The 23,568-nt window shown below is 39.4% G+C and overlaps 1 long non-coding RNA gene across 1 annotated transcript in view; it reads right to left on the minus strand.

Moving 5' to 3' along the window:
- Positions 1 to 296: 296 nt before the first annotated feature.
- The window catches only part of LOC106148317, a 31,297-nt gene continuing 8,025 nt past the window's right edge, over positions 297 to 23,568 (minus strand). The window contains exons 2-3 of the long non-coding RNA XR_001233657.1: positions 8,126 to 10,296; positions 297 to 373 (exon numbers count right to left, since the gene is read on the minus strand). This is a non-coding gene — a long non-coding RNA (uncharacterized LOC106148317). The remainder of the gene's footprint in view (positions 374 to 8,125; positions 10,297 to 23,568) is intronic.

The raw sequence follows: 23,568 nt of genomic DNA on the forward strand, positions 1-23,568 counted from the left end.
AAAAAAAGAAGTTTTGTTTCTTTAAAAAAAAATTCCTATCCTATAAGCATTACCACTCTTAAAAGATGGTGTATGCCATTGACAGTCCTCATTTTGGACCTAACAATCCAGTCTTATCATCCCAAAGTGTTCAAACTACAGGGAAACTGAGCTTTCACTTGATTTGCTTGTTTCAGTTAAATACTCCGTCTGTCTTTCAACTGTGAAAACACAGCTCATCTGTCCGCTGTGCAGGCACCTCCTTGAACTGCCACCCAGAAAGGAAGGTAATGAAGGTAACACGCTCATCGTGAGCAGCCATCCACTCTGCTTCGACTGATTCACCTGGGGCTTTGTTTGTGAAGAAGTTAAAAGGCTGACTTTTACAGCTCTCCTGGCAAATGAGAGGAAAAAAGAAGAGATGTTTGAATCTGAAAGCTTTTTACCAGCTGTGGGGAAAGGTTGCTCTGGGCACTAATGGTCTGCATGTACCCAAGAGCAGTAGAGCTGTGCCTTCTCCTTGTGTCATGTCAAAGTGTAGTACACCAAAGCCACACGATGGCTACCGTGTATTGCCAAACCGAATGAAGGCATGAGGAAGAGATTATACATCCTTTTGTGAGAAACTGAGTCTTGAAAGGCCCGTGCTTTGCTCAGATCCCATGAGTTGAATTACTTGAAAACAGACATTGCAGTTACAGTCTCTGCCATGTGGTGTTCTCACTGGGTATCTTAAAACACTTAAGCCTAAAGGGTTTAGAATGTCTACAGAGGCCGTAATTTGGAGAGAACAACTTTATATTTGTGGGAGAGACAGCACACCATATATATCCTTGTTGGATACTTTCTCTCTTCCCTGAAAAGGAGTTTAACAAGAAGTTCTTGAGCAAATTGGATGGGAAAGTAAGTGATTTCATGGAGAAGAATTACTGTGAATTATTACTCCAAGGCTAACAGCTTCTTCAGTCAGGTGACACTCCAGGTTCACAGGGAACGGAGTGCAAGCGGGAACAGAATTAATCAAGTGCCGGTAATGTGCAAGGCTATGCCTGGATACAGGACCTGAAAGGAGAGGCCCCGAAGTTCAGATGTGGGCACCTGTCGCCGAGGAGAGAGGCAAATGTTCCAGGAGAATGGTGGAGATGGGAGAAGAGGTCAGAGGATCTCAGGAAGGGATTTCTCTGAGAATCCAAGGACTACTTTAGAGGTTGGAGGAAGTCCTCTTATAGTAAAAGGACTACTTGGCCCTAAGTACTTGGAAGATTGTCAAAACAGTAGAATTTTCAAAGCGACAACAACTTGGAGATTTTTATAAATCATGCATGCATCATCTCACCTCCACTTAGATTCCTGCAGAGGTCTCCCAGACTCTTCAAATGGCCCATGAACTGGCCTTCCCATGCATAAGGGTCCAGGGCGGGGCTCCGCTGGGTTCCTCCCCAGGGTCCCTTCTCACCGGCGCCCCCTGTTCTGTACAGTCACTCCGCATGCCCACCTAGAAAGGCCTCTGTCCATCATGCTGCCTCCGCCCCAGGGCTTTCCGCACCACTCATTGAACTCACTACCCTTTGTAATTATTTAGCTTAGTTGTTTGCTCTTGCTGTGTGAGAGTCATGCTTCCACTACATAATGAGAGGATGGAAGTCAAAGACCACATCTCTCTTGATCTCCATTTTACCATCAAGATTTATCACAGTACTCAGCTTCTGATAAGAGCTACACAAATATGTGTTTAACAAAATAATACAAATGAAGATTCAGAGAGCAAAACAGATAAAATAATTTCTACAGATTCTTTCAAATCACTAGCAGCAGAACTGGCAGAGTATTAAGGGTCCCGAGAAAGCCTGACCATAAATGTAATTACAATATTCTCAGGTCAGAGTTACCAACCTTAGTGCATGGCTTCTCATATGAGAAACAGAAAATGCTATTATACACAATAAAGAGCAAAATAGAAGACAGATAAATAGGAGGTATGGAGAAGTTCAGATACTTCCCCAAATTATCTATTCTGCTGTTTCAAAAATATTTTAATATATATGCTAATTTGTTTCATTTATACTACTAGTTTATCTTAATTTGTTGAAAAGAAATTTTTCTGTTATTATGTTTGTTTATTTTTGTATAAATCTTCTTGGTCTATGTCTTGTATTTTATTTTCAAGGTAGTGATACATAGTGTATTAATCGTTGTTATTCTCTTATTATTTTGTTATGAAATTTTGTTTTATTTTTTCATAAAATTAAAAAAAGAACATCTGTGCTGCAGTTGGGCCTTCGGTAGGTACTCAGGTTTTTGGAGAAATTATTCAAGAGAAGGTTTGTGGGTTACACTGCTGGAACCAACTTTCCTGTAGGTATTAGGAGAAGCTGGGGCACACACTCAGCTTCCCCTTTTCCTTGCCCACGTCTGCCACCTCCCCCTACCTCAAGCTTGGCCCTTGTCTCCCTTTATCTAGAGCCCTCCCCAAATCTTACGGAGGATACGGTCCTCACTCTGACTTTTCTTCTTTGCTTACTGCTAGCTCCTGTTCATCCCTGCCCACTGCCAGGTCCCCCTCTGCACCAAGACAGCTGCTTACAGTCGAACTGCAGCTTTTAATCTCCGCTGCTGGTTGAGCAGAGGCAGGGATGGAGAACCAAAATGGAGGGAAGAAGTGAGGTGGTTAAATAGCATTCTCACTGTGGGCCTAGATTTGCAGCCAGTCACTTATTGGATGTTAGTGTGACTCTGCCTGTGTAAGAGAGAGATACCTTATTTATTTACTTTTTGTTACTATTTTAAAGGAAATCTTAATCCTGGCTTTGTAACTCCCTAGAGAATCTTTAATAGCACATTAGAGTGTTACAAAATTCTGAAGTACCAAGAAACGAAATCACTCAAACTAATAAACATGTCACTCAATACTCTGTGGGGCCTGGGGAATGGTAATATCATGAAATAAAGCAATGACCACCTTTTAAAACTCCCAAAAGGACAGTCATCACAGGCTAAGTGATCTGCTGGTGGTGTTTAGTTTAATTTTGTTTTGTTTTTGTAATCTCACCTCTCCTCTATAATCACCCTGTTCATGTTCCTAAGTGCTTTTGGAGGGAATATTAACATGAGTAGCAGCCTTTGACTGAATACCTACTATGTGCTAGGCACTTTACATTGTCTCTAATCCTCTAGGTAAATATGGTTATTGGTATTTAAAATGAGAAAATTAGCATTTAGAAAAATTAAGTAAATTGCTCACAACTCACATAGGGAGTTATGGTTTGTATTTAGATGTCCCCAAAGTCTCGTGTACTCATATGTGGGGCTTTGGGGAGGGGATTGGATCATGGGGGTGTGATACTCATCAATGGGTTGGTCTCCTGAAGAGTTTACGGCTAATGTGATGGTGGGAGGTAAAGCCTAGTTAGGGGAGGTAGGTCACCGTGTGGCCTAGAAGGCTGTATCTCCCTCCCTCCTACTGACCTCCCTTTGCTTCCTGACTACCACGCCATGAGCTCTTTCTCCCCTGCCATGCCAATTCTGCCATGCCACTGTGCCTTAGAGCCAGCTGACTAGGGAGTGAAACTTCTGCAAACTGAGAGCTAAAATAAACCCTTCCTCCTCAGAGTTATGGGTGTCAGGTATTGTGTCCCAGAGATGAGACAGTACCTAAACAGGAATAAAGACTGCTAGACACTCCACATCTGTGCCCGACATCAATGCGCTGCCCTGCGGTAGCTGAGAGTGGATTATTAATCTTTCTCCAAGTGCTCATCCACTGGCCCAAATATAAAATCTAAGGAGAGAGCTTGTGTTTGCTATGTAGAGCCTGCTTCAAAATAATTGACTTGATCCCCTCACTTCTCTTCCAAGTTTGCCACTTCTAAGTTTACTTTATATAGAACGTCCTGAAATGACAGTGTTTTGCATTATATCATGTTACTTACAAACAAAATAAAGTGTCATGAAAGTTTGAACTTGAGCCATTGGACTCAGAGTGTGCGGCCTAGATATTACATCAGGACCAGCAAACTAATGTTCTTAAAGAGCACATCGCATCTTCTTATCTTGTGTTCCCCCAGATCTCTGCATGTCTACGGTTCTCTCTTTTGATGTTTTCTACCCATAAACTGAACGAAAATGTAGGGTAAATGTTTGCTCGGAAAGCATTAGGGAGCATGTGACTATGGAATGTCCTTGCTCAATATAAACAGGGACAGAAACTCACTAAATATGTCTAATATATGTTCATGTTTCTAAGCTTTACTGTTAGCAACAATAAAAAGAAGCTGCTAGGGATCTGAAAGCCACCTTTCACACAGAGCTCGTTTCCCAATGCTCTGCGAAGGGGCCAGCCCCGTCACGGGTGGCTGTGGCAGTTCCTCACACTCAAAGAACACAACAAACCCCACGCCCTGGCAGAACTTAGGAAATATACTATCAGATAAGCTTTAAGAATTATAATTTTAAAGACTAAGTAGTAAAGCAGAAATTAAAATGGTATCTATGCTATGTGTCAGAAGAATATTTTTTACAATATGAATAACTTCCCCGGTGTTTCCCTCCCTGCCTTGATCCTTCCCTCCACTCAGACACCGGATTAGATTTTCTTCATCTCAGGAGGAAGCGAGGAAACAAGAAGAAGAGAAAAGAGATCTTCTCATATTTCATAGGGCTTGTTGTTGCTGTTGTTGCTGTTAACAGAACCAAAAGGACCCAGACTAGAACAAGATCAGAGCTAGAGAGTTAGGAAGCAAGAAGGGCGATGGACGGCAGGTGCCAAAGCGAGGGCTCTGGGCTTTACTCCACAGCCAAGCTCTGGGGAAAGGCAACACCTCTGAGAAGAACGGGGAGCCTCGGTTGGGTTCCTCAGCCCTGAACACTACTCCACACCACCATCACCATCTCTGCCCCCAAAAGTGGCCCAGTGGAACCCCAAAACCAGGTAGATTCACATTAGTCGACGTCAGAGGTGGCTGTTCAGTGGCTGGGCCAGAATACTGCTCTAGGAACAAGCAGGATGAACATCTTGGCCGATGCCTGTGTGACTAGATGACTTTGAAGATTCGGTGCAGCCAAGGAAAAGGGAGAGGCATATTGCACCATGCTTGAACCAGGCCCAGAAGGCAGGGTTTGAAAGAAAAATCAGTATACTGAGTCAGGAAAAAGTCAAGAAAGGTAGGCGGCTTGCTCTTCGGCAAGTAAGAACTAAATTTCACATCTTCTCACCTGTGGTTAACAGAATAGGTGACATCTGCGAGATGACAGTGAAAAATAAGGAAAATATGTCTTGATTTTTCTAACCCTCTGCTTCCTTAAAGGGGGAATAATAAAAATGTTTAGAGCCCAGAACTGGCATGTACACAAGGAAATAACAGGACTGGGGATGTAGCTCAGTGGTATAAGTGCTTGCCTGGCAAGTGCAAGGTCCTGAGTTCAATTTCCAGTACCAAAGAAAGAAAGAAAGAACAAAATGTTGTCAATGATATTAAACTTATTATTTGTTAGGATTATGGTGTTTTAATTTTTATTTATTTTTGGTGGCAGTGGGGATCAAACCCAAGGTCTTATACATGCTAGGCAAGTGCTCTGCCACTGAGCTGCATCCCCAGCCCAATGGAAAGTTTTGTTGTTTCTATTGTTATAAAAAAAAAAAGATGAAAATAAAAGAGAGAAGAGAAGAGCAAGGAAGAAAAAGGGAAATATGAAAGCAACCTTCAAGTAATACTGTTGACCTAGAAAATGAGTCAGAGGTAAAAGACAAAATTGGAAATGGAGATGGGAGAAATTTTAGAGAGCTGTTAATTTTACACTAAGAACTTGGACTATACCCTGTGACCAATGAAGGACCATAAAATTTTTAAATATGAGAGCAACATGGTCAAATTTATGTTTTACAACAGTACTCTGCTAGTTTAGGGGTAGAATTCCTAAGAACAGAGTCTGAGAAATCAATTCCCAGGCTCCTTCAATAATCCAGAAATAAAATCATGGGGGATCTCAGGCACCAGTAGCTGGATGGAGAAGCAGATGTGGATGAAACAGCTTTTGAAGATGAGGCAATCTACCAGATGATTGGTTCTGTGGGTGAAAAGGTCATTACTAAGAATGGGCCTGAGATACGGAATCTTCAACCTCATCTGCAGGGGCTGAGTCATTAAGAGAAGTTGGCACAGCTTGGGTGTCTCACTTTGAGCTGGGACAGAACTGAAGCCTGCTAACAAATGCCGACCACTTAGCAAGCACAAAGTTAGCAAGTTCAGAGCATGTGCCTGGCCTCTGACTCCAGTCACCCATGTCTAACATCTGATGGGAAAAGCCTCCAACAAGAGCAAAAACAACGTGCGGGGACTCAGATATCCTCACCAGAACACTCTCTTTACTGGGAAGGGAATTACTGAGTCAAGAGCTTCTGACTCTGTTTTCTTGTGATTCATCTTCTTGCAACACACTCTGGCCCCATGCAGTGTTTCTCTCCCCAAAAATGACCACAGAGATCTTGCTTTGCTCCACAACAGGCAGAGATGAGGCCAGTGTGTTTAAACTGGAGTTTCCTTGAGGATTACATAAAGTAAATACATCTGGAGAGCAGCATGAGTCCCAGTAATCTGTAAGATACAGCTCACTCTTGGAAGATCAAGGCCCATATCGTCCTGCGGGCCCCAAGAAAAAAATGAGAACTCCCTCCATCTTCCATCTTGGTCCCAAATTCCTCCCACTTCACAGAAGCCATTCCAAAGGAACAATTTTTATTTTGGATTTGTTTTATTCTTGTGTTTGTCTCTAGGAATTGTTTTCTAAAAGTTACATTCTTTGTATTATATCTTTAAAATTTTAAACTGGGCATGGTGGCACATAGCTATAATCATTCTGGCAGGCTGAAGCAGAGGATTGTAAGTTCGAGACCAGCAACTTAGTGAGACTCTGCCTTTAAAAAAAAGTGTCTGGAGATGCAGCTCAGCAGCACAGTGTAAAGGCCCTGGTTTTGTTTTTTTTTGTTGTTTTTTTTTTTTTTTAATAGTTATTAGTTTAAAAAATCCTTAGTACTAATTTTAACAATTTACAGTAAGACTGCCTTAAAATCTGGGCAGGATGGTGTATGCCTGTAAACACAGTCCTCTCAGAGGCTAAGGCAGGAGGATTGTAAATTTGAGCCCAGCCTGAGAAATTCAGCAAGTTAGTACAGCCCTGGGTTTAATCCCCAGCACTACAAAATATTTTTTAAAAACTATTTTTTTCCTTAAAGAAAATTTACTAATTAGGGAAACTTTTAAATTGCTCATATGTTTTAAAACACCTTCAGAACACAGTATTTTTCTATATTCCTTTCTAGTTATTACATATGTATTTTATACAGTTTTCATCATACTGTACATTATGTATAGACATATTCTGTGCCTTTAGTTGCACCGTCAGGGCTGCCTCGGTGTACTTAGTTAATTCAAAACATTCACCGTTTATGGTCATTTTGACTTTGGGGAAGAGCTGGAAGTGTCACATTGCCACATCCGGTGAATAGGGTGGATGAGGACACACTGCAATGTTTTCACCAGCCTGCCCCTCCGTTGGAGGGCACTGGGCTGCATTCACTGTATGTTTGATTATCATGTAGACACTTGTGGAAAGGGCTTCTAAAGCTGCTTCAGAAAGTGACAAGACCCATGAGGTGCATGTGTGAAAGGGGGTTATTTTGAAAACGATTAGCGGCAATGTGTCCTTTACTTCAATTAACTTTTAAAATTAGGGCTGGGGCTATAGCTCAGTGGCACAGAATCTGCACAGCACCGTCACAGCACCGTGGCAAGCACGAGGTCCTGAGTTTGATTCCCGGTACCAAAATAAATTAATTAATTAATAGAATTGAATTGAACATTCACCTTTTGTTTTGATCATCCTTTGTATCATTATAGCATTCATCTTTTCACACTAATTTTCATAGTCTTCATTTTACCTTTTTTTTGATTCAAAATTATATTGCCATTTCTACGTTTGTGCCTATTAGATTGCTTCTACTTTAAAATTATCTTTTAAATTTATGTTTTCTGGTTATATAAATAAACATACTAATTTTTGAAATTTTAAAGAAAAGGAAAACAAAAATCATATCTGTATGAAAGTGTGATATACAAGTGTACAGATTTAATTTGATTTGCTTTCCACTTACTTTGGCTCCACAGAGTGTGATGGTTTGTATGTGGCCTGTTCCCCAGGGGTGCATGTGCTCGGTTCCCAATGTAGAGTGAGGGACAGTGGACCTTTACGAGGTGGCGCATGGAAGGCAATTAGGTCAAGGCCATCTTCTCTCAGCAGGAATGAATGCTAGTTTTAATGGTTGATTGACTGTGTCAATTTAAGAAATTTAATTAAGAGAAACTTAACTAAATATGCTCAGCAATTCTACACCCAAGGATAAAGACGACCCAACCTAGGGCAGCTCCTCACCTGGATGGTGTAAAGGGGAAATGAAGAAGGATGGATCTGCTTCTGTTCTTTAGAGGAGCTCCAGTCTTGCCTTCAGTGTCTGTCATAGACTCTTCAACCTTCTAGCACAGACTCTGGTTTCCAGTGTGGATCCTTCAGCCTGCCAGTGTAGACTCTTCAGCCTTCCATCGCAGACCCCTCAGGCCTCCTGCTATGGACTTGCCCGGGATGCTGCAGTGAGCTCCACAGCTTGGACTGGATTCTTTGGTCTCCAATGTGCAGACACCCTCTGCACTCTTCCACATCCAATTCTGGGTGACCATCGTAAGCCAGTCTTCTAATTTCTTATACATTTGTATATCATGTGTTATAGCTGTTTCTCCAGTAAAACAGTGACTGATACACTGGTCTTACACAGTAAGTTAGTTTTTTTGCTAGATCCAAATTTTTTAAAGAGCAGAAATGCCACACACATGCTCTCTTCTAAGAGTATCCATTTCCCTTTCTACTTGTCTGCCATGTTGTGACCCAACTGAGGTGGCTCTCACTGGAGTCAGAACAGATGAGGTTACCTGTTCTTGGTCTTTCAGTTTCCAGAACTGAGGGATAAATAAACCTCTCTTCTTTGAAAGGTACCCAGCCTCAGGCTTTTTGTTATTGAAACCTAGGATGGACTAATACATTTGCTTACAGGAAAAGTATTCTAAAGCTGCTGTTGGTCATCACATCCCATTGAGAGCCCAAAGCTCCTCACTCCTGTTTGAAGTAGATCCAAATTCATTGCCAGTTAGTGGTTTGAAGCAGATCCAAATGGCACTAGCAGCTGTCCTGAAGCACCCTTGCTTCTCCAAGCCCTGTCTTGTACCCCACCACCACCTTATTTTTCTTTCTTTGGAAGAAAGAAGTCCTCTAGAGACTGACAGACTTCTGCAGCAGTGTGTCTTCTCCAAACCTGGCTGCACTGAGAATGTGCCTCAGTGCCATCTTCAGCACCCACAACACAAAGCAGAGACTGGCCACTTCTTTAGCAGCAAAGCTTCCTGAAGTACAGAGAGAAGACTGATGAACAAACCTTTTTAATGTTATTTTTTACATTGCTGAGTGTCTTATAATTGCTTCACTCAGCAATCTAGGGAAGTATGTAAGTAGTCATCAGTTTCACAGATGTGGGAACTAAGGTTCAGGAAGGTTAAATGACTTGCCTTAAATAGTCACAAAATTGTATCATTGGAGAGTTAAAGGAGAACTCTCATTTCTATTAAAATTAGACTCTTCCTGGGATAAAGATAAATGATACAGTAATAAATGAAGCACATGTGTTGACCTAATAAAGAAGTTGGGGCAGAGCAGAAATAGAAGGAAGTGAAAGGTCACAGAGAGAGCAAAGAGAAGGCAAAGGTGATAGGAAAAGTAATTTTGCAGCTCTAGTACTTGGCAATGCTTCTTTTGTGTATATTTGTGGAAGATATAGTGGTTCCTGGTTTGACCTATGGGTGCCAAGGGGCTCACCTCCCCTTGTGAGGGATGGGGGTTTTCCTCCAAAGCATCCTTTCAAGGATTCCCTTCCAGGGGCACCTTTGGAGACACAGGGTCTGATCCTCATGTGTGCAGTGGGTTCCCCAGGCCACCTGTGGGCTTCTGCTTATCCTGGTGTTTGCCACTTACTCAAACTCCCGGACAGCTACTTGCCTTCCACGGGCAGTCATACAGCTCCTGTCCAGCAGGCTTAAGAAGAGGGAGCAGGTTGGGAAATCACATTTCCTTTCACTGTCTCGCTCCACTGTTCCCTGTAGCATCATTCACACAAGGCCATGGGGTAACATTCTCTAGTCAGAGTTGAGGTTGATTGGAGAAGACATCTCTGCAGAGATCCGTGTAGTTCTCGCATCCGTGGTTGCTTGCAGGGAAATAGGTCTGGAAAAGGGGGTAGAGAGGAGGTTTTCTCACACTGTAGAGTACTTTTTACATACTGTACTCATTGTGCTTACAGCCCACTGAGAGATAAAAACTGAGATAAAACCATCGGGGCTCTCAACAATTGCTTCCAAGAGTCCAAATACAAGAAATCTGTAGCAGAATTGTACTCATGATCATACCTCAAATTCTGGCCTGGCTGATCTTGTCCTGGGACCATCTTTCTATTCCTTCTCTCTCTTAGGAAGAGTAATATTTTAATTCTCCATGGTAGTCACCGTGCATGTAAAGAAACCTGTACCCTCATGACAATGCCAGGCCTCACCCTTGGATCCGTCTCAACCATCAGAACAGTCCATAGGACATAGTAAGTGACAGGAGAACACTTGTCAGTGTCTGACCTCTTTCACCTAGAATAAGTTACAAAACCGTTATCTAGAACAACAGGAACATGGGGTGGCCTTTGGGGACTGAATCCCCAACACTGTCACAGTCAAGTGGAGATGTGAGGAGTCATTCTCTTTGTGACTATATGACAGGCATCTTGTGTGTAAAATGCACGCAGACACACACCCATATACAAGCCCATTTGCACACATTGCTGGAAGACAAGTAAGTTTCAAAAGTCATACTACCTAACTGAAATATATTAAATAAAAAAACTTCCTGAAAGTTTTTACACTCTACAAGGACTTATCTTGAAATAAACCTTGAAAGGAGACTCTTACATTTTTATCCAATGGCATTATAATTTTTTTCTTTTTCTTCAATCTCCAGCTTCTGTACTGTGGCTGAAGGGTTCACTGGTGACAAAGACGCTGCCCACACAAACCTGCTTGAACAGGATGCGCACTTACCCCTCGTCTTCACCTTTCACTGAACCAAAACACTGGTTTTGGTTTAAAAGAAAACATAACCAAAACACGGGACATTTTAAATTCACATGTTTATACTTAGATCTACTTCCATTTTTTTCCCTCTTAGGTTTTAGGCAGGACACTGTCATACCAGCTGTCGTTGTCTGAGGAATGGAGTCTATAAAACATTTACTTATCATCTCCTTTCCCATCAGAAAGGAAAGCTACTAGCAACGACAATTTTAGATTTGTTCATTTGTTCTTAGTTCTGTTTTTCCATTTCTTTATGATATATAATGTAAGCTAGCCTACTATAGAAAATAAATATGAATAGATATTAATTGAGATGAGAATGGTCCAGAGGTTGGAATTCCTTAATATATCTTCTAGCTTTTTTCCTATGCCATTTTCAAATAAAATTGGGATTCCATTGCATACCTGCATGCCTTTCACAGCACCTAGATGCTTGCTTTTATTTTAACTCTGACAAAATTCATATTCCATTAAATTTATTTTTTCCAAATGGAAAACTCAGAACTTTTTACAATCTACACAAATTTGTGTGACCATCACCAATAACTAATTTCATTGTTCTAAAAAGAAGCTGTATACTCATTCACAGCCACTCCCTGTCTCCTCTAACCCCAGTGCCTGCAACTGCCACCTACTTCTTCTCTATGGACTTGCCTATTTTGAGCTTATTATATAAGTGGAATCATACAATATGTGGCCTTTGATGATTGATTCTCTTTTACTTGTCATAATTTTTTCAAGCCATCATCATATTGCACCGTTTATCAGTACTTCATTCCTTTTCAGGGCTAAATAATTTTCCAGTATATGAATATACTACTGTTGTTCATCCACTCATCAGTTGATGAATATCTGTGTTTGCAATTTCTGGCTGTTATGAACAATGCCGTTATGAATCTTGGTGTACAGCTTTCCATGTGGACATAGTTTTTGTTTCTCTTGAGTATTTACTCATGAATAGAGTTACTGGTTCATAATCTGTATGTTTAGCCATTTAAGTAATTATCAAATTGGCTTTTAAAGCCGCTGCATTAAAGTCCCATTGACAGCATAGAGGATTCAATTTCTCCACACCCAGTAATGCTTTTCTTCTTCATTGTAGTCATCAAACAGAGGGTATGAAGTGATTCTTATGGTGGGTTTGATTCCCATTTCTCTGAAGGACTAATAGTGAGCACATTCCCATCTTATCTGCATTTGTATCTCTTCTTTGCAGAAATATTATTCATACACTGTATTTTAAAATCCAAATGTTGGCCTTCTTATGAGCGAATTATCTGAGTTCTCTGTATATCCTGGTTATTAGGCTCATATGATTTACAAATATTTTCTTGCAATTGGTTATGTTGTATTTTAAGTATCTTTATAATGTCTTTAAAATATCCAAATCTTTTTTATTTCATTCAGTTCAGTTTGCCTATTCTTTGAAGGTTGTTTATGCTTTTCATATTGCATCTGAGAAAATGTTGCCTAATCAAATGTCCCAAAATTTTTTATCTATGCTTTCTACTAAGAGTTCTATAGTTTTATCTCATTGGTCCATTTCTAGTTAATTTTTATAGACAGTATGGACATGAGATCCAACTTCACTCTTGTTTTTCGTTTTTTTGTTTTTGTTTTTGTTTTTTCTCCGGTACCGGGAACCGAACTCACGACCTTGCGCATGCCAGGCAGGCGCTTTTGCCGCTGAGCTAAATCCCCAGCCCCAACTTCACTCTTTTACATGTGAATTTCTAGTTGTCTCAGGGCCATTTATTGAAAAGCCTTTTTTTTCTGCCCTGAATTATCTTGACATCCTAGTGAATAATCAGTTGACCATAAATATAAGAATTTACTTCTGAATCATCAGTTTTATTCCACTGATCTATCTTTATGTCAACACCTGCAGTTTTACCTGGAAAAAAAAGGAGAGGTGGGAATTTGATGGTGATTGCATTTATTCTATAGATCAATTTGGGTATTATTGTCATAAGAACATTAGGTTTTGCAATCCAAGAACAGAAGATGTCTTTCTATTTAATTAATTCTTCTTTAGTTTCTTTCAGTGATGTCTTATAGTTTCCAGTGTACCATTCTTGATGTTGATCTTTTGTCTTTTTTCCTTGTAAAAGCCTCATCTAGTTTTGGCATAAGGGTAATTAATATCATTCTCATCTGAGAAGCTGGGAAATATTTTTTCCTCTACTTTTTTAACTTTGTTCCTACTTCACTTTGTTTGATACTATTCTAAATGAAATCAACTTCTTAATTTTATTTTTAGATTATTTATTGATAGTCTATAGTCTTTCTGGTATTGTATATTAATGTGTGTTTTGTTTGTTTATCTGTTCATTTAGTGGATTGTTTTCCATGTACAAGTTTATTTGCAAATAGAGGTAGCTTTATTTCCTCCTTTACAGTGTGGATTCTTTTTTCTTTCATTCTTTCTCTCTTTTTCTTGCTTAATTGCCCTGGCTAAAAGCTCAAGTACAATGTTGAATAAAAAGTGGCAAGAACAGATATCCCCATCTTCTTTCTGATCATAGAAGGAAACTGTCAGTCTTTTACCATTAAGCATGATGTTAGCTGTAGGTTTTTGGAGATGTCTTTTTATTCATTTGAGTATGTTCCCATATATTCTTTTTTTTTAGTGTTTTAATTATTAAATATGTTAGATTTCTGCGAAATGTTTTTGTGCAGCTATTGTGATAATGTGTGGCTTTTTATTCTATTAATATGGTGTATTACATCAGTTGCTCTTTGTATGTTGGGCCAAATTTCATTCTTGGGATAAAACTACTTGGTCACAATGTGTCATCCTTCTGTTTTTTAAGGGGGAAGAAAAAGAATCATGATATAACATGTACAGGTACAAATTCCACATGCTATCATTATGTATATCATTATGTATATCTAAAAATGTACTAATAAAATTATTTTTTCAGTACTTTGTTGAGGATTTTTTCATCTATATACATAAAGAATCTTGTTCTCTAGGGTTTTTATTCACTGTGAGGACCTTGTCTAGTTTTGGTATAAGGGCAGTACCACTCAAATAGAATCAGCTGGGAAGTATTTCCTCCTCTATTTGTTTTTCAAAGAGTTTGTGAAGGATTTGTATTAATTCTCACTTAAATACATCAACAGCTTCACCAATGAAGCCATCTGGACCTGAGATTTTCTTCATAGGATATTTTTTTGTTATTCATTTAATCTCTGTGACTGTTACAAATCTATTCAGATTTCTATTTCCTCTTGGGTCAGCTTTGATAATTTGTGTTTCTATGAATTTGTCAATTTCATCTAGTTATCTAATCTGTTGACATAGTAGTGTTCTCATATTACCTTTACATATGCAAAGTTGGTAGTAATTTCACTGCTGACTTTTATAATTTGAGTTTTTTCTCTTTTTTATTCATACATTCTTGCTCTTTAACAAATGCAGAGCTATTTGTTCTCCCTAGAGCTCTACCTTACTTTAATTTCTCTTCTGACTGAAAGGAATCATTGTGGAAGAAATTAAAGTGATTTGTTCATTGGCCTATAAAGTGAGTTTTTTCCACTCCTTTTAGTATGTCTGCTAAGTGATGACTTTTAATTTTTCTAATAGGAAGGACAAGGATAAAAATGAGAATACAATCAGCAAAGGTAGTTTCATGAAGAAATGCTTTTTCATTACAATTTGCAAGAAAAGCTATGCATAATACTGTATCTACAAATTTGATGCCTTGCTTATTTTGAATCATCATTAACAGATTTTAAATTAGTTATTTATTAAAATTGTAACAATCTATTATAATTTAAGAATTAATTACTGGCCAGATAGCTATGCAGGAGAGGGAAACAAATAGGATTAAAATCATTTCTAAAGGGAAAGAGAATGATCAAGGATTGGGATTAGGTTTTTGTTGGGTAGGTAAAGATTTATTTCTTTGTTAAAAAGAGAGGAAGACAGAAATTTGAAGCACATGTGCTGTTTATGTTAACACATGTAAAATTCAAATATGAGTATCTAATTTTGAAAAGCATATCATAAGAGGGAATAGTTACATAAAAAGAATGCCGAAAGTGCTCTGTAAAAATAATGTTGAGCAAAAGAAATGAACAGGCAAACCACCAGAGGAAAGAAAGAGGGACTTATTCCCACAGCTTCAGGAACTGCTTTGACTAAACAAAAACCACTTTAACCAACACACTCACTCCCTTTCCCCAGGCAAGTTTCAACCAATGATGGCCAGGGTGGGTTATAAGTCAAATGCCTAAACTTAAACTCAGAACAATTCTATAGAGCTATCTCCAAGTTTCCTCTATTTAGTTGTTATGGTTAATACATTGTGTCAGCTTGAGTCTAGAGGTGTGGCTAAGTGATCAGCAGTTCTACATCCTGGGGAGAGAAGGACATGCCCTTATTGCTCTGGGATGTTGTTCAATGTGTCAACTTGAGAAGTTTAGAAGGTTAACTGAGTGACTGAGTAGGGCCCGATCCTTACTCTGTATCATCCTGAGCCTGTGCAGGAGGAGGGCATGGAGAGAATGCGGGTGCTACATGCCCCTGGGTGGGGGCAACCTGCTTACAGTATTAGGGAAGAAAAGAGGCTTCCCCCCTCTTTTGCCCTTGCTGCTTTTGCTGTCTTGGGCCACATTGAAGTGTTGCACCTGTACCATGCCACCCTGCCTTGGAGCCAGCTGATTATAGACTGAAACCTCCACAGACTGTAAGCTAAATAAACTTTTCCTTCCTTAATTTTGGGCATTGAGTATTTTGTCTCAGCAATGACAGAAAAGTAACCAAGACACTAGTGTACTCAAGACATTTGTTTAAACTGCCCCTCAGCCCAAAGTTTCTCCCTTCCAGTACTGTTTTCTTCCCTTCCAACAAAGATTCTGACCACACAAACTTTCCTGTTTACATATCTCCATCTCACAATCTTTTTTCCTGGAGAATTCTACATGCAGCACGTATGTATGCACAAAAATATGAAGGCCCACTAATAACAAAAACAACTCAAGTTAAAATAGAAGACAGTTGTGAAGAGAGTAGGATGGTAGACGTTGTGGTGAGGCAGAGTGTGCTCATTTTCCATGCACAGCCCATGTCTCCCGCTTACTAAGTTACTCAGCTTTCCTGTTGCAGGAACCCAATACCTGACATCTACAATTTAATGGAGAAAAGGTTTAATTTGCTTGTGGTTTCAGAAGATTCTAGCTATGGTTGGCAAATTCCAAAGCAGAAACCTCGGGGCAGAAGCACTGAACAGCAAAGCTGCTTATGGCATGGCTGTCCAGTAGCAGAGAAGGGGAACAGTGCCAGAGAGGAATGGGTAAAGGACTACATAGAGACCATGCTTCTACAAAGTACTCAAACACACCCCAGACTGTGCTTTACTGATCTGCTCGATGTTTCTTAATCCACAAAGCTGACTATCAGAATGAAAGTTCACACTTCCTCACAGAATCCTGACTTTGAAGCAGCAATGTGCTCTACCAGAAGGCGATATTTTCTAGCCTTCTCATATTCAGGTGTAACCCCATGGCCAAGATATAACTACTGGGCTGTCAAAGTGTTCCTGGACCTCCTAATGGCATCCTGAAGAAAATAAGCTCAACTGCTAGAAATTCCACTCTTGGTATTCATGCTCCTCCTTCCTTCTGCCTGGCACAGGAATGTAGTGGCCAGAGCTCCAGCAATCATATTGTGGAGGATGGACATCACAGTGGAATACACAGAGAAGCCAGGAGGCTAACTGCTTCGTGGGATACTATATTATCCTATTTTTCTACCTCCAGACTTCACAAAATAGGAGGGCTTTTGTGTCTTGTTTATGAAATTTTGTTAACTTTAGGTATCTGAGCCTCTGTCAGTTTAAACTTTTTAATCATAAACTGCCAAACCTAATTATAATTTAAGCAGATGGATAATTTTATGCTCTGTTGGTAAATTAGAAAATGAAAAAATACTCTGGAAAATTATCAAGTAGTTGGCTTGTGATGTGTTTATGGAGAAATTCTACTTCAAGGAATAAATTCTAAGAATATTAAACGTGTGTGTGTGTGTGTGTGTGTGCATGTGTGTCTGTCCCCCTAAGAGCAAAGGCATTTACATCAGGAAAAAAATAAAAGTTACCTAAATATGCAACATTATAGACTAGATAAGAAATATGATATAACTATTAATTGGAAAAATTCGTGAAATTAAGAACACTTTTATTTTTAAAAGCATTTTTCCTTTGGCAGTGCTGAGGATCAAACCCAGGGCATCGTACAGGCCAGGCACGCACTCTACTCACAGAGTTACAACGCCAGCACACAGTGTAGAAGTTAACACAGTCCGTGTAACACTCCCTCCCTCCTACTCTAACCCACACCCCTACCCACTGCCAGTCCAGGGCATATCTTTCCATAATTTTTCCTTTCTCTCTATTTCTATAACATATTTTAACCTAAAGATGTGTCTGGATGCATCTGAGAATTTGTAAAAAATGTATTATAATACATATGCAAAAGAAAAATTATCAATAACATGGAAAAAGGTTCCTATTACAATAGCAACTTTTATAAGTAATGTAAAATTTGATATACAGCAATATCTCAAATACATTTCATAAAAAGTTCCTTTAAAAGAAGCACAATATATGATAAACAAATAGGTAAATAAATGAATAGTAAGTTCTAATTGCAAATATTAATTAATAAATTTATTATCAGTAATTAGTAACATTTTCTGCTAGCATTAAACAAGCTTTCACCACAATCTTCTTAAAACTGAAAGTAAAAACCATTCCACTACATTTTAGGGGAAATTTTGAAGGCTGAGAGCACATATTTCAACCACCTGCTTCCAAGTTCCATCCAATATGACCTAGAAAATTTTAAAATATGTAAAACCCTAAATGAGTGCTGGAAGCTAGGGAAGGAAACCATACAAATGCCAGAAACTTCAAAGAATTTCTTTTAAATCTTTTGCAGTTGGGACGAGATTAAAGAAGGACATCCAGGGCCAATTTGCCAACCACTAAAAGAGCAGCTTGACCTGGAGAGAGGAGGCTGCAGAGCCCACAGCAGGCCCTATCAGTAACTCTTTTGGCTCTAGCCACAGTGAGAATTTGAGGATAGCTCGACTGACAAGCTGTGGCAAATATTTCAAGCAGAAACCTGTGCATGGCAGAAATTGTGTTAATGGATGATTCCCAAAGATTTGGAGAATTTCACAGCCTTTGTGGGTCTGGGCTTGACGGCAAGGCCTAAATGGCTGCCACAAGAAACAAGCTGTCAGGGCAGCTGCAGGATTCGAAGACGCAGCGGACACCAGAGCAGAGACGCTGGCCTGGAGCTGGGTCAGGCCAGCTGTGTCACACACCAGCAACAAGCTCAGAAAGGCTCAGAAAATCTGTCAGACAGCAGAGTGCTTCCCCCAAACACACACACACACACACACACACACACACACACACACACACACACACACGTTTAAGCAGAGCATGGTGCTCCATACCTGTACTCCCAGCACTCTGGGAGGTTGAAACAGGAACATCACCTGTTCAAGCCCAGCCTGGGTAACTTAGCAACTTAGTCAGATCTGGTCTCCAAATAAAATATAAAAAAGGGTTGGGGATGTGGCTCAGTGCAAAGGCCCTAGATTCAATTCCTAGTACCACCATGTCTTGGTTACTTTTCTCTCGTTGCTGAGACAAAATACCCAATGCCCAAAATTAAGGAAGGAAAGGTTTATTTAGCTTACAGTTTGTGGCAGTTTCAGTCCATACTTGGCTGGCTCCGAAGCAGAAGATAGCAAAGCAACAAGAGCAAAGGGGGGAATGGCAGCCAAACAGCAAAGCAGCCAGAGCAAATGGGAGGAATCCCGGCCAGCAGCTTCTTTCCCTCCCTTACATTGTAAACAGGCTACCCCCACCTAAGGAGCGTGTAGCTCTCACATAATCTCCATGCCCTCCTCTTCCACAGGCTCAGGATGTATACAAAGTAAGCACCCTGGCTTCCTGCTGAGTCACTTAGCCAAACCTCTAGACTCCCCAAGTTGACACAATGTATCAACCATAACACACCACCACCACCAAAACCAAAAGTTAAATAACTATACTTTTTAAAAAACTGACTCTCCTTCATATAATTAATTAATATCCTTGTGGCAAACCTGAGTCATTTGTAGGAAAATAGATGCACCTTGAGATCATAATGGTAAGTGAAACAAATAAGACACACAAGCTCTCTCATATGAGAAATCCAAACTACAAATTGAAAACAAAACTAGAGATACTGGGAAATAGGGAGGTACCACTTTTGCAAAGTGGAAGGGGACCAGGAGATGGAAGAGAGAGAAGGAAGGGAGTAGGGTGGGGAAGAAGATGAATAAAAAAAAAGAATTCAGAGGTGTTTTGTACAGGTCCAACTCCCCCGGGAGGAGTGTGGTCATCATGCACTACAAACAGGGACTGATAAAAAGTAAAAACTGGAAAAATGTACAAAAGAATTAATTTCAAATGTATCACAGATTTCAATGAGAAAAGTAAACTAAGAAATATTCTCAGAAAAACATGATGTCTTCATTATCTTTGTTTGGTCAAGTTTCTTAAATAAACCAACTTCAGCATTAGCCCAAAAATAAAGGGTTAAAAAAAGTGAACTTTATTAAAATGAAGAATTTATATTTATCAAAAGACTATTTTAAGAAAGTGACAAGGCAACCCACATCCATTCCCAATGGATGTGACTGATAAAAGATCCACATACAGACTATTTTTTAAAACTCCGACAAATCATTAACAATGTAACTGTAGAAATGGGTAAAAGTTGCCGCTGCTGCTGTTGTTGCTGTTATGGTTGTTGTTGTTGCTGTTGGAGACAGGTCTCACCCTGTAGCCCAGGCTGACCTCCAACTCACCGTGTTCCTTCTGCCTCAGCCTCCAGAGTACTGGGCTTACAGGCATGTGCCACCACACCTAGCTTGGGTAACAGATTTTAACAAAAGATAATTACAAAGTTGAATAGCCAAATGACCAATAAGCATATGAACATTATTGGTCACAGGAAAAGGCAAATAGCTGGCAATGATGTAGTCCAACTGGAACCGCCCCCCCCCGAAAATGTTGGTAGGATAAATTGATTAAAAAAAAAAAAAAACTTTGGGAAATACCATCAGCATCTACTTAAACTGAAGCTAAGTATACACTCTATAACCCAAAATTCCACTTCCCTACAAAAACCAGCATTTAAGTCTACCAAAATATATGTGTGTATGATCATAGTAGCTTTACATATGAATTAAAAAACTTGTAGTACAACAAAAATATAAATATTAGACTACCCATATCCATGTGAAAAAATAAACTACTGCTAAGTGCAGAAGTATGGGTGACTCTTATTGACATAATATTGAGCAAAAGAAGCAAGACTGAAGAGTAGGGTGGTGCCAAAACTGAGAAGCACAAATGACAAAAGTGGGCATAGGGAGGCCACAAGCTGACATTTAAAGAAAGAAGCATCAAAGAGCCTCAGCAATCAGTACAGCTCTGGGAAAGTCTTGAGCAGTCAACGCTGAGGTTGCGTACAGAGTTTACCCGTAGCGGAGTCTCTTACTGGCCAGAAAGGGCAAATCTTACGCCATGACCATGCTCAACACTGACCAGCACAGCCCAGGAAGTGCATGATCTTGCCTCAAATCCAACGCAGATTCTCAGGGACATGCCTCTGGAGACTGTCGGTAGACTGCACTCTTGTGGGGGTTCTTTCCTGAGGAAGATTTAAATGGCCTACCTTTCTGGCTAATATACATGTATGTACTTAATGTGAAATTCAAAGCCATCACATCTAACCCACAGAGATACAGTGACAGAGGTCAGACTAGCTGGGAGGGGACATGAGGGAGTTTCACATATTGCAGGAAATATTAATTTTCTAGTTCTGGATGGTGCTTACATAACTGCATACACATTTAAAATTTGATAAGCCATGCACTTAGAAGTTTTGTAATTTATTATATGCAAGTTATAATTCTACTAAAAAAGGGATGAGTGAATAAAGAGAAGATCAAATCGTCTTTCCAGGAGTCTTCACAACCTGACTCCCTGAGATTGCCTTCTTTTCCCATTTAAGGAGTCGCTACAAGTATTTGCAATGAAAGTCAAGATACTGGAAAAATGGGTATTAAGAGACAAATAGCAGACCATATCATAACCTCACTGGACAATGTGTAGTACAAAGGAATTAAAATAGTATTAAAGGGTAGTGGAAAGTCATGCTGTAGACATATGCAGTATTTATACCAGGAACATAGATTTTTTAGATTAATTTGTATTGTTCTCTTAATTTTAAAAATACAGGTACACTATGAAATGAGTGGTGCCTAGAATGGTGGTTCACACCTGTAATCCCAGCACTTAGGAGACTGAAGCAGGAGGATCATCACAAGTTCAAGAGTAGCCTCAGCTACACAGCCAGACTGTCTCAAAAAACCAGAAAAGAAAGAGAGGATAAAAGGTAGATTGATTAGTAAAAATAGAGTTAAGAAGAGACAGAAATAAAAGGAGAATAGACATTCTGAAGTTAATCACCCAGTTGTGGAGTAATGTACTGGACTCAGAGCCCTGGGGAACAGAATCAACAAGGCAGAGACCATCACTAGAGTTCACAAGTTTGGTGACTTCTTCCATAGCACATAGGAAGGGGAAATAGGTAAGAGAGAGATGCATCGGAGAGGTAAGTGATATGAAACAGACAGTGAGGATCTGTCCTGTGGGTAATGCCGGCTTTGAAGAAAAGAGCTGGACAAATGAAGTTGGAGCATTTAAGACCTCAAAAAGAACATTTGTAAGCTGAAGCTGTATTTCAGCCTGTGGCTTAAAATACCATCTTAGAAACCAAGGGAAAACAAATAAAAAGAAATCAGCATCTAGGCATACCTTGATGGAAGTCTGAGTTTCAAGATAAAAGGAATTTTCTCATCTATATTCTTCACAAAGTTCAAAGGAAGTTTATACTTATAACATTAGAGCAAGCATTCAGAAAAAGAAACATCCATAAATTAAAAAGAAATTGTACAGAAAACATAATTGCAGAGGTGCAAGCACTACCAAAATCAATGGACAGTGGATTGAATAGCATAGAAAATAAAATTAACAAGTAAGAGTATAAATTAAAATTTTAAGCTAGCATCACAAGGATAAAGTGACAAAATCATGGAGAAAAATGAAGGAAAGATGGAGGAGGGTTTTAGGAAATACAGTGTTGCAGACTTAATGGTCTCCCCAAGTTCAAAGAGCCTAACTCCCGGGGTGATGGTGTTGGAGGTGGAAACTTTGGAAGGTGGCTAGGTTATGAGGGCAGAGACTTCACAGGGATAGGTCCTTTCAAAAGAAGACCCAGGAGAGCCTCACTGCTCTAGGAGAATCCGCAACAAAATGGCAAACAGGAAACAGCCCCTTCTCTGTCATCACACTGTAGGAGTCTTTCTTTTTCCATTGTTTATTTTAAAGAGAATAATAAAAAAATAAAAACAATAAGGAATGTCAAAACAAGATGATAGGAAATTAACAACAGTTATTGTATTTCATATTGTTATCTTCAAAATAGTTGCTCAGATTACCAGATACAGGTATGCAAGATTGATCAATCAATATAAACACTAACTGTTCCTTTCAATGAACTAATAGAGATTAGTAGTACAGTTATCTTAGCTATCTTGTATCTTGTATCCTTCTTCCTTCTTTTCTCCTTTCCCCCATCCCACTTATTCTTTTCTTTTTGAGCAGTTTCTTTCCGGAATGGATAAAAAAGATGTGGTATTTTTATACAATGGAGTATTATTCAGCTGTAAAGAAAGATAAATTCAAGGCTTTTGTAGGTAAATGGATGCAACTAGAGATCATACTCATAAGTGAAATAAATCAGACTCACATGTGTAAACATGCACTGTCTCCCTAGTGTAAGAAACTGAAAGAGTAAATAAGATCCAAAAGGTAAAACAGACATTGTGAATGAGAATCTTTATTTGTGTATGCTTGTGGTACATAATAGTTTTATTCCTTTGAGGAAATGGTACACATAGATCATATAATAACCATTATCCTTTTACTACCCACACTCCACCCTCTCCCCTTCCAATGATCCTCTTTCCTATCTCCAAAACTTTTGCCGCTTTGTTTCCTACCATCTCTCCTTTATTTTATTCCTTATTTATATTTTGAGTTTCTCTCTGTTTAAAATGAAAGAGAAACTGGGATGGAGGAAAGGAGAAAAGAAGGAAGAGAAAAGTAAAAATATACACACACACACAAGATACTTAAGACATTTATACTACTAATTTCTCATAGTTCATTGAAAAGAAAGGTTTGTGCGAATATTGTTTGGACAACTGTACTCTGAGTGACTAATTTAAAGATAACAATATGCA

This window comes from Chinchilla lanigera, unplaced genomic scaffold, assembly GCF_000276665.1.
Source record: "Chinchilla lanigera isolate Chin_1 unplaced genomic scaffold, ChiLan1.0 scaffold00019, whole genome shotgun sequence".
NCBI classification, from domain to species: Eukaryota; Metazoa; Chordata; class Mammalia; order Rodentia; family Chinchillidae; genus Chinchilla; species Chinchilla lanigera.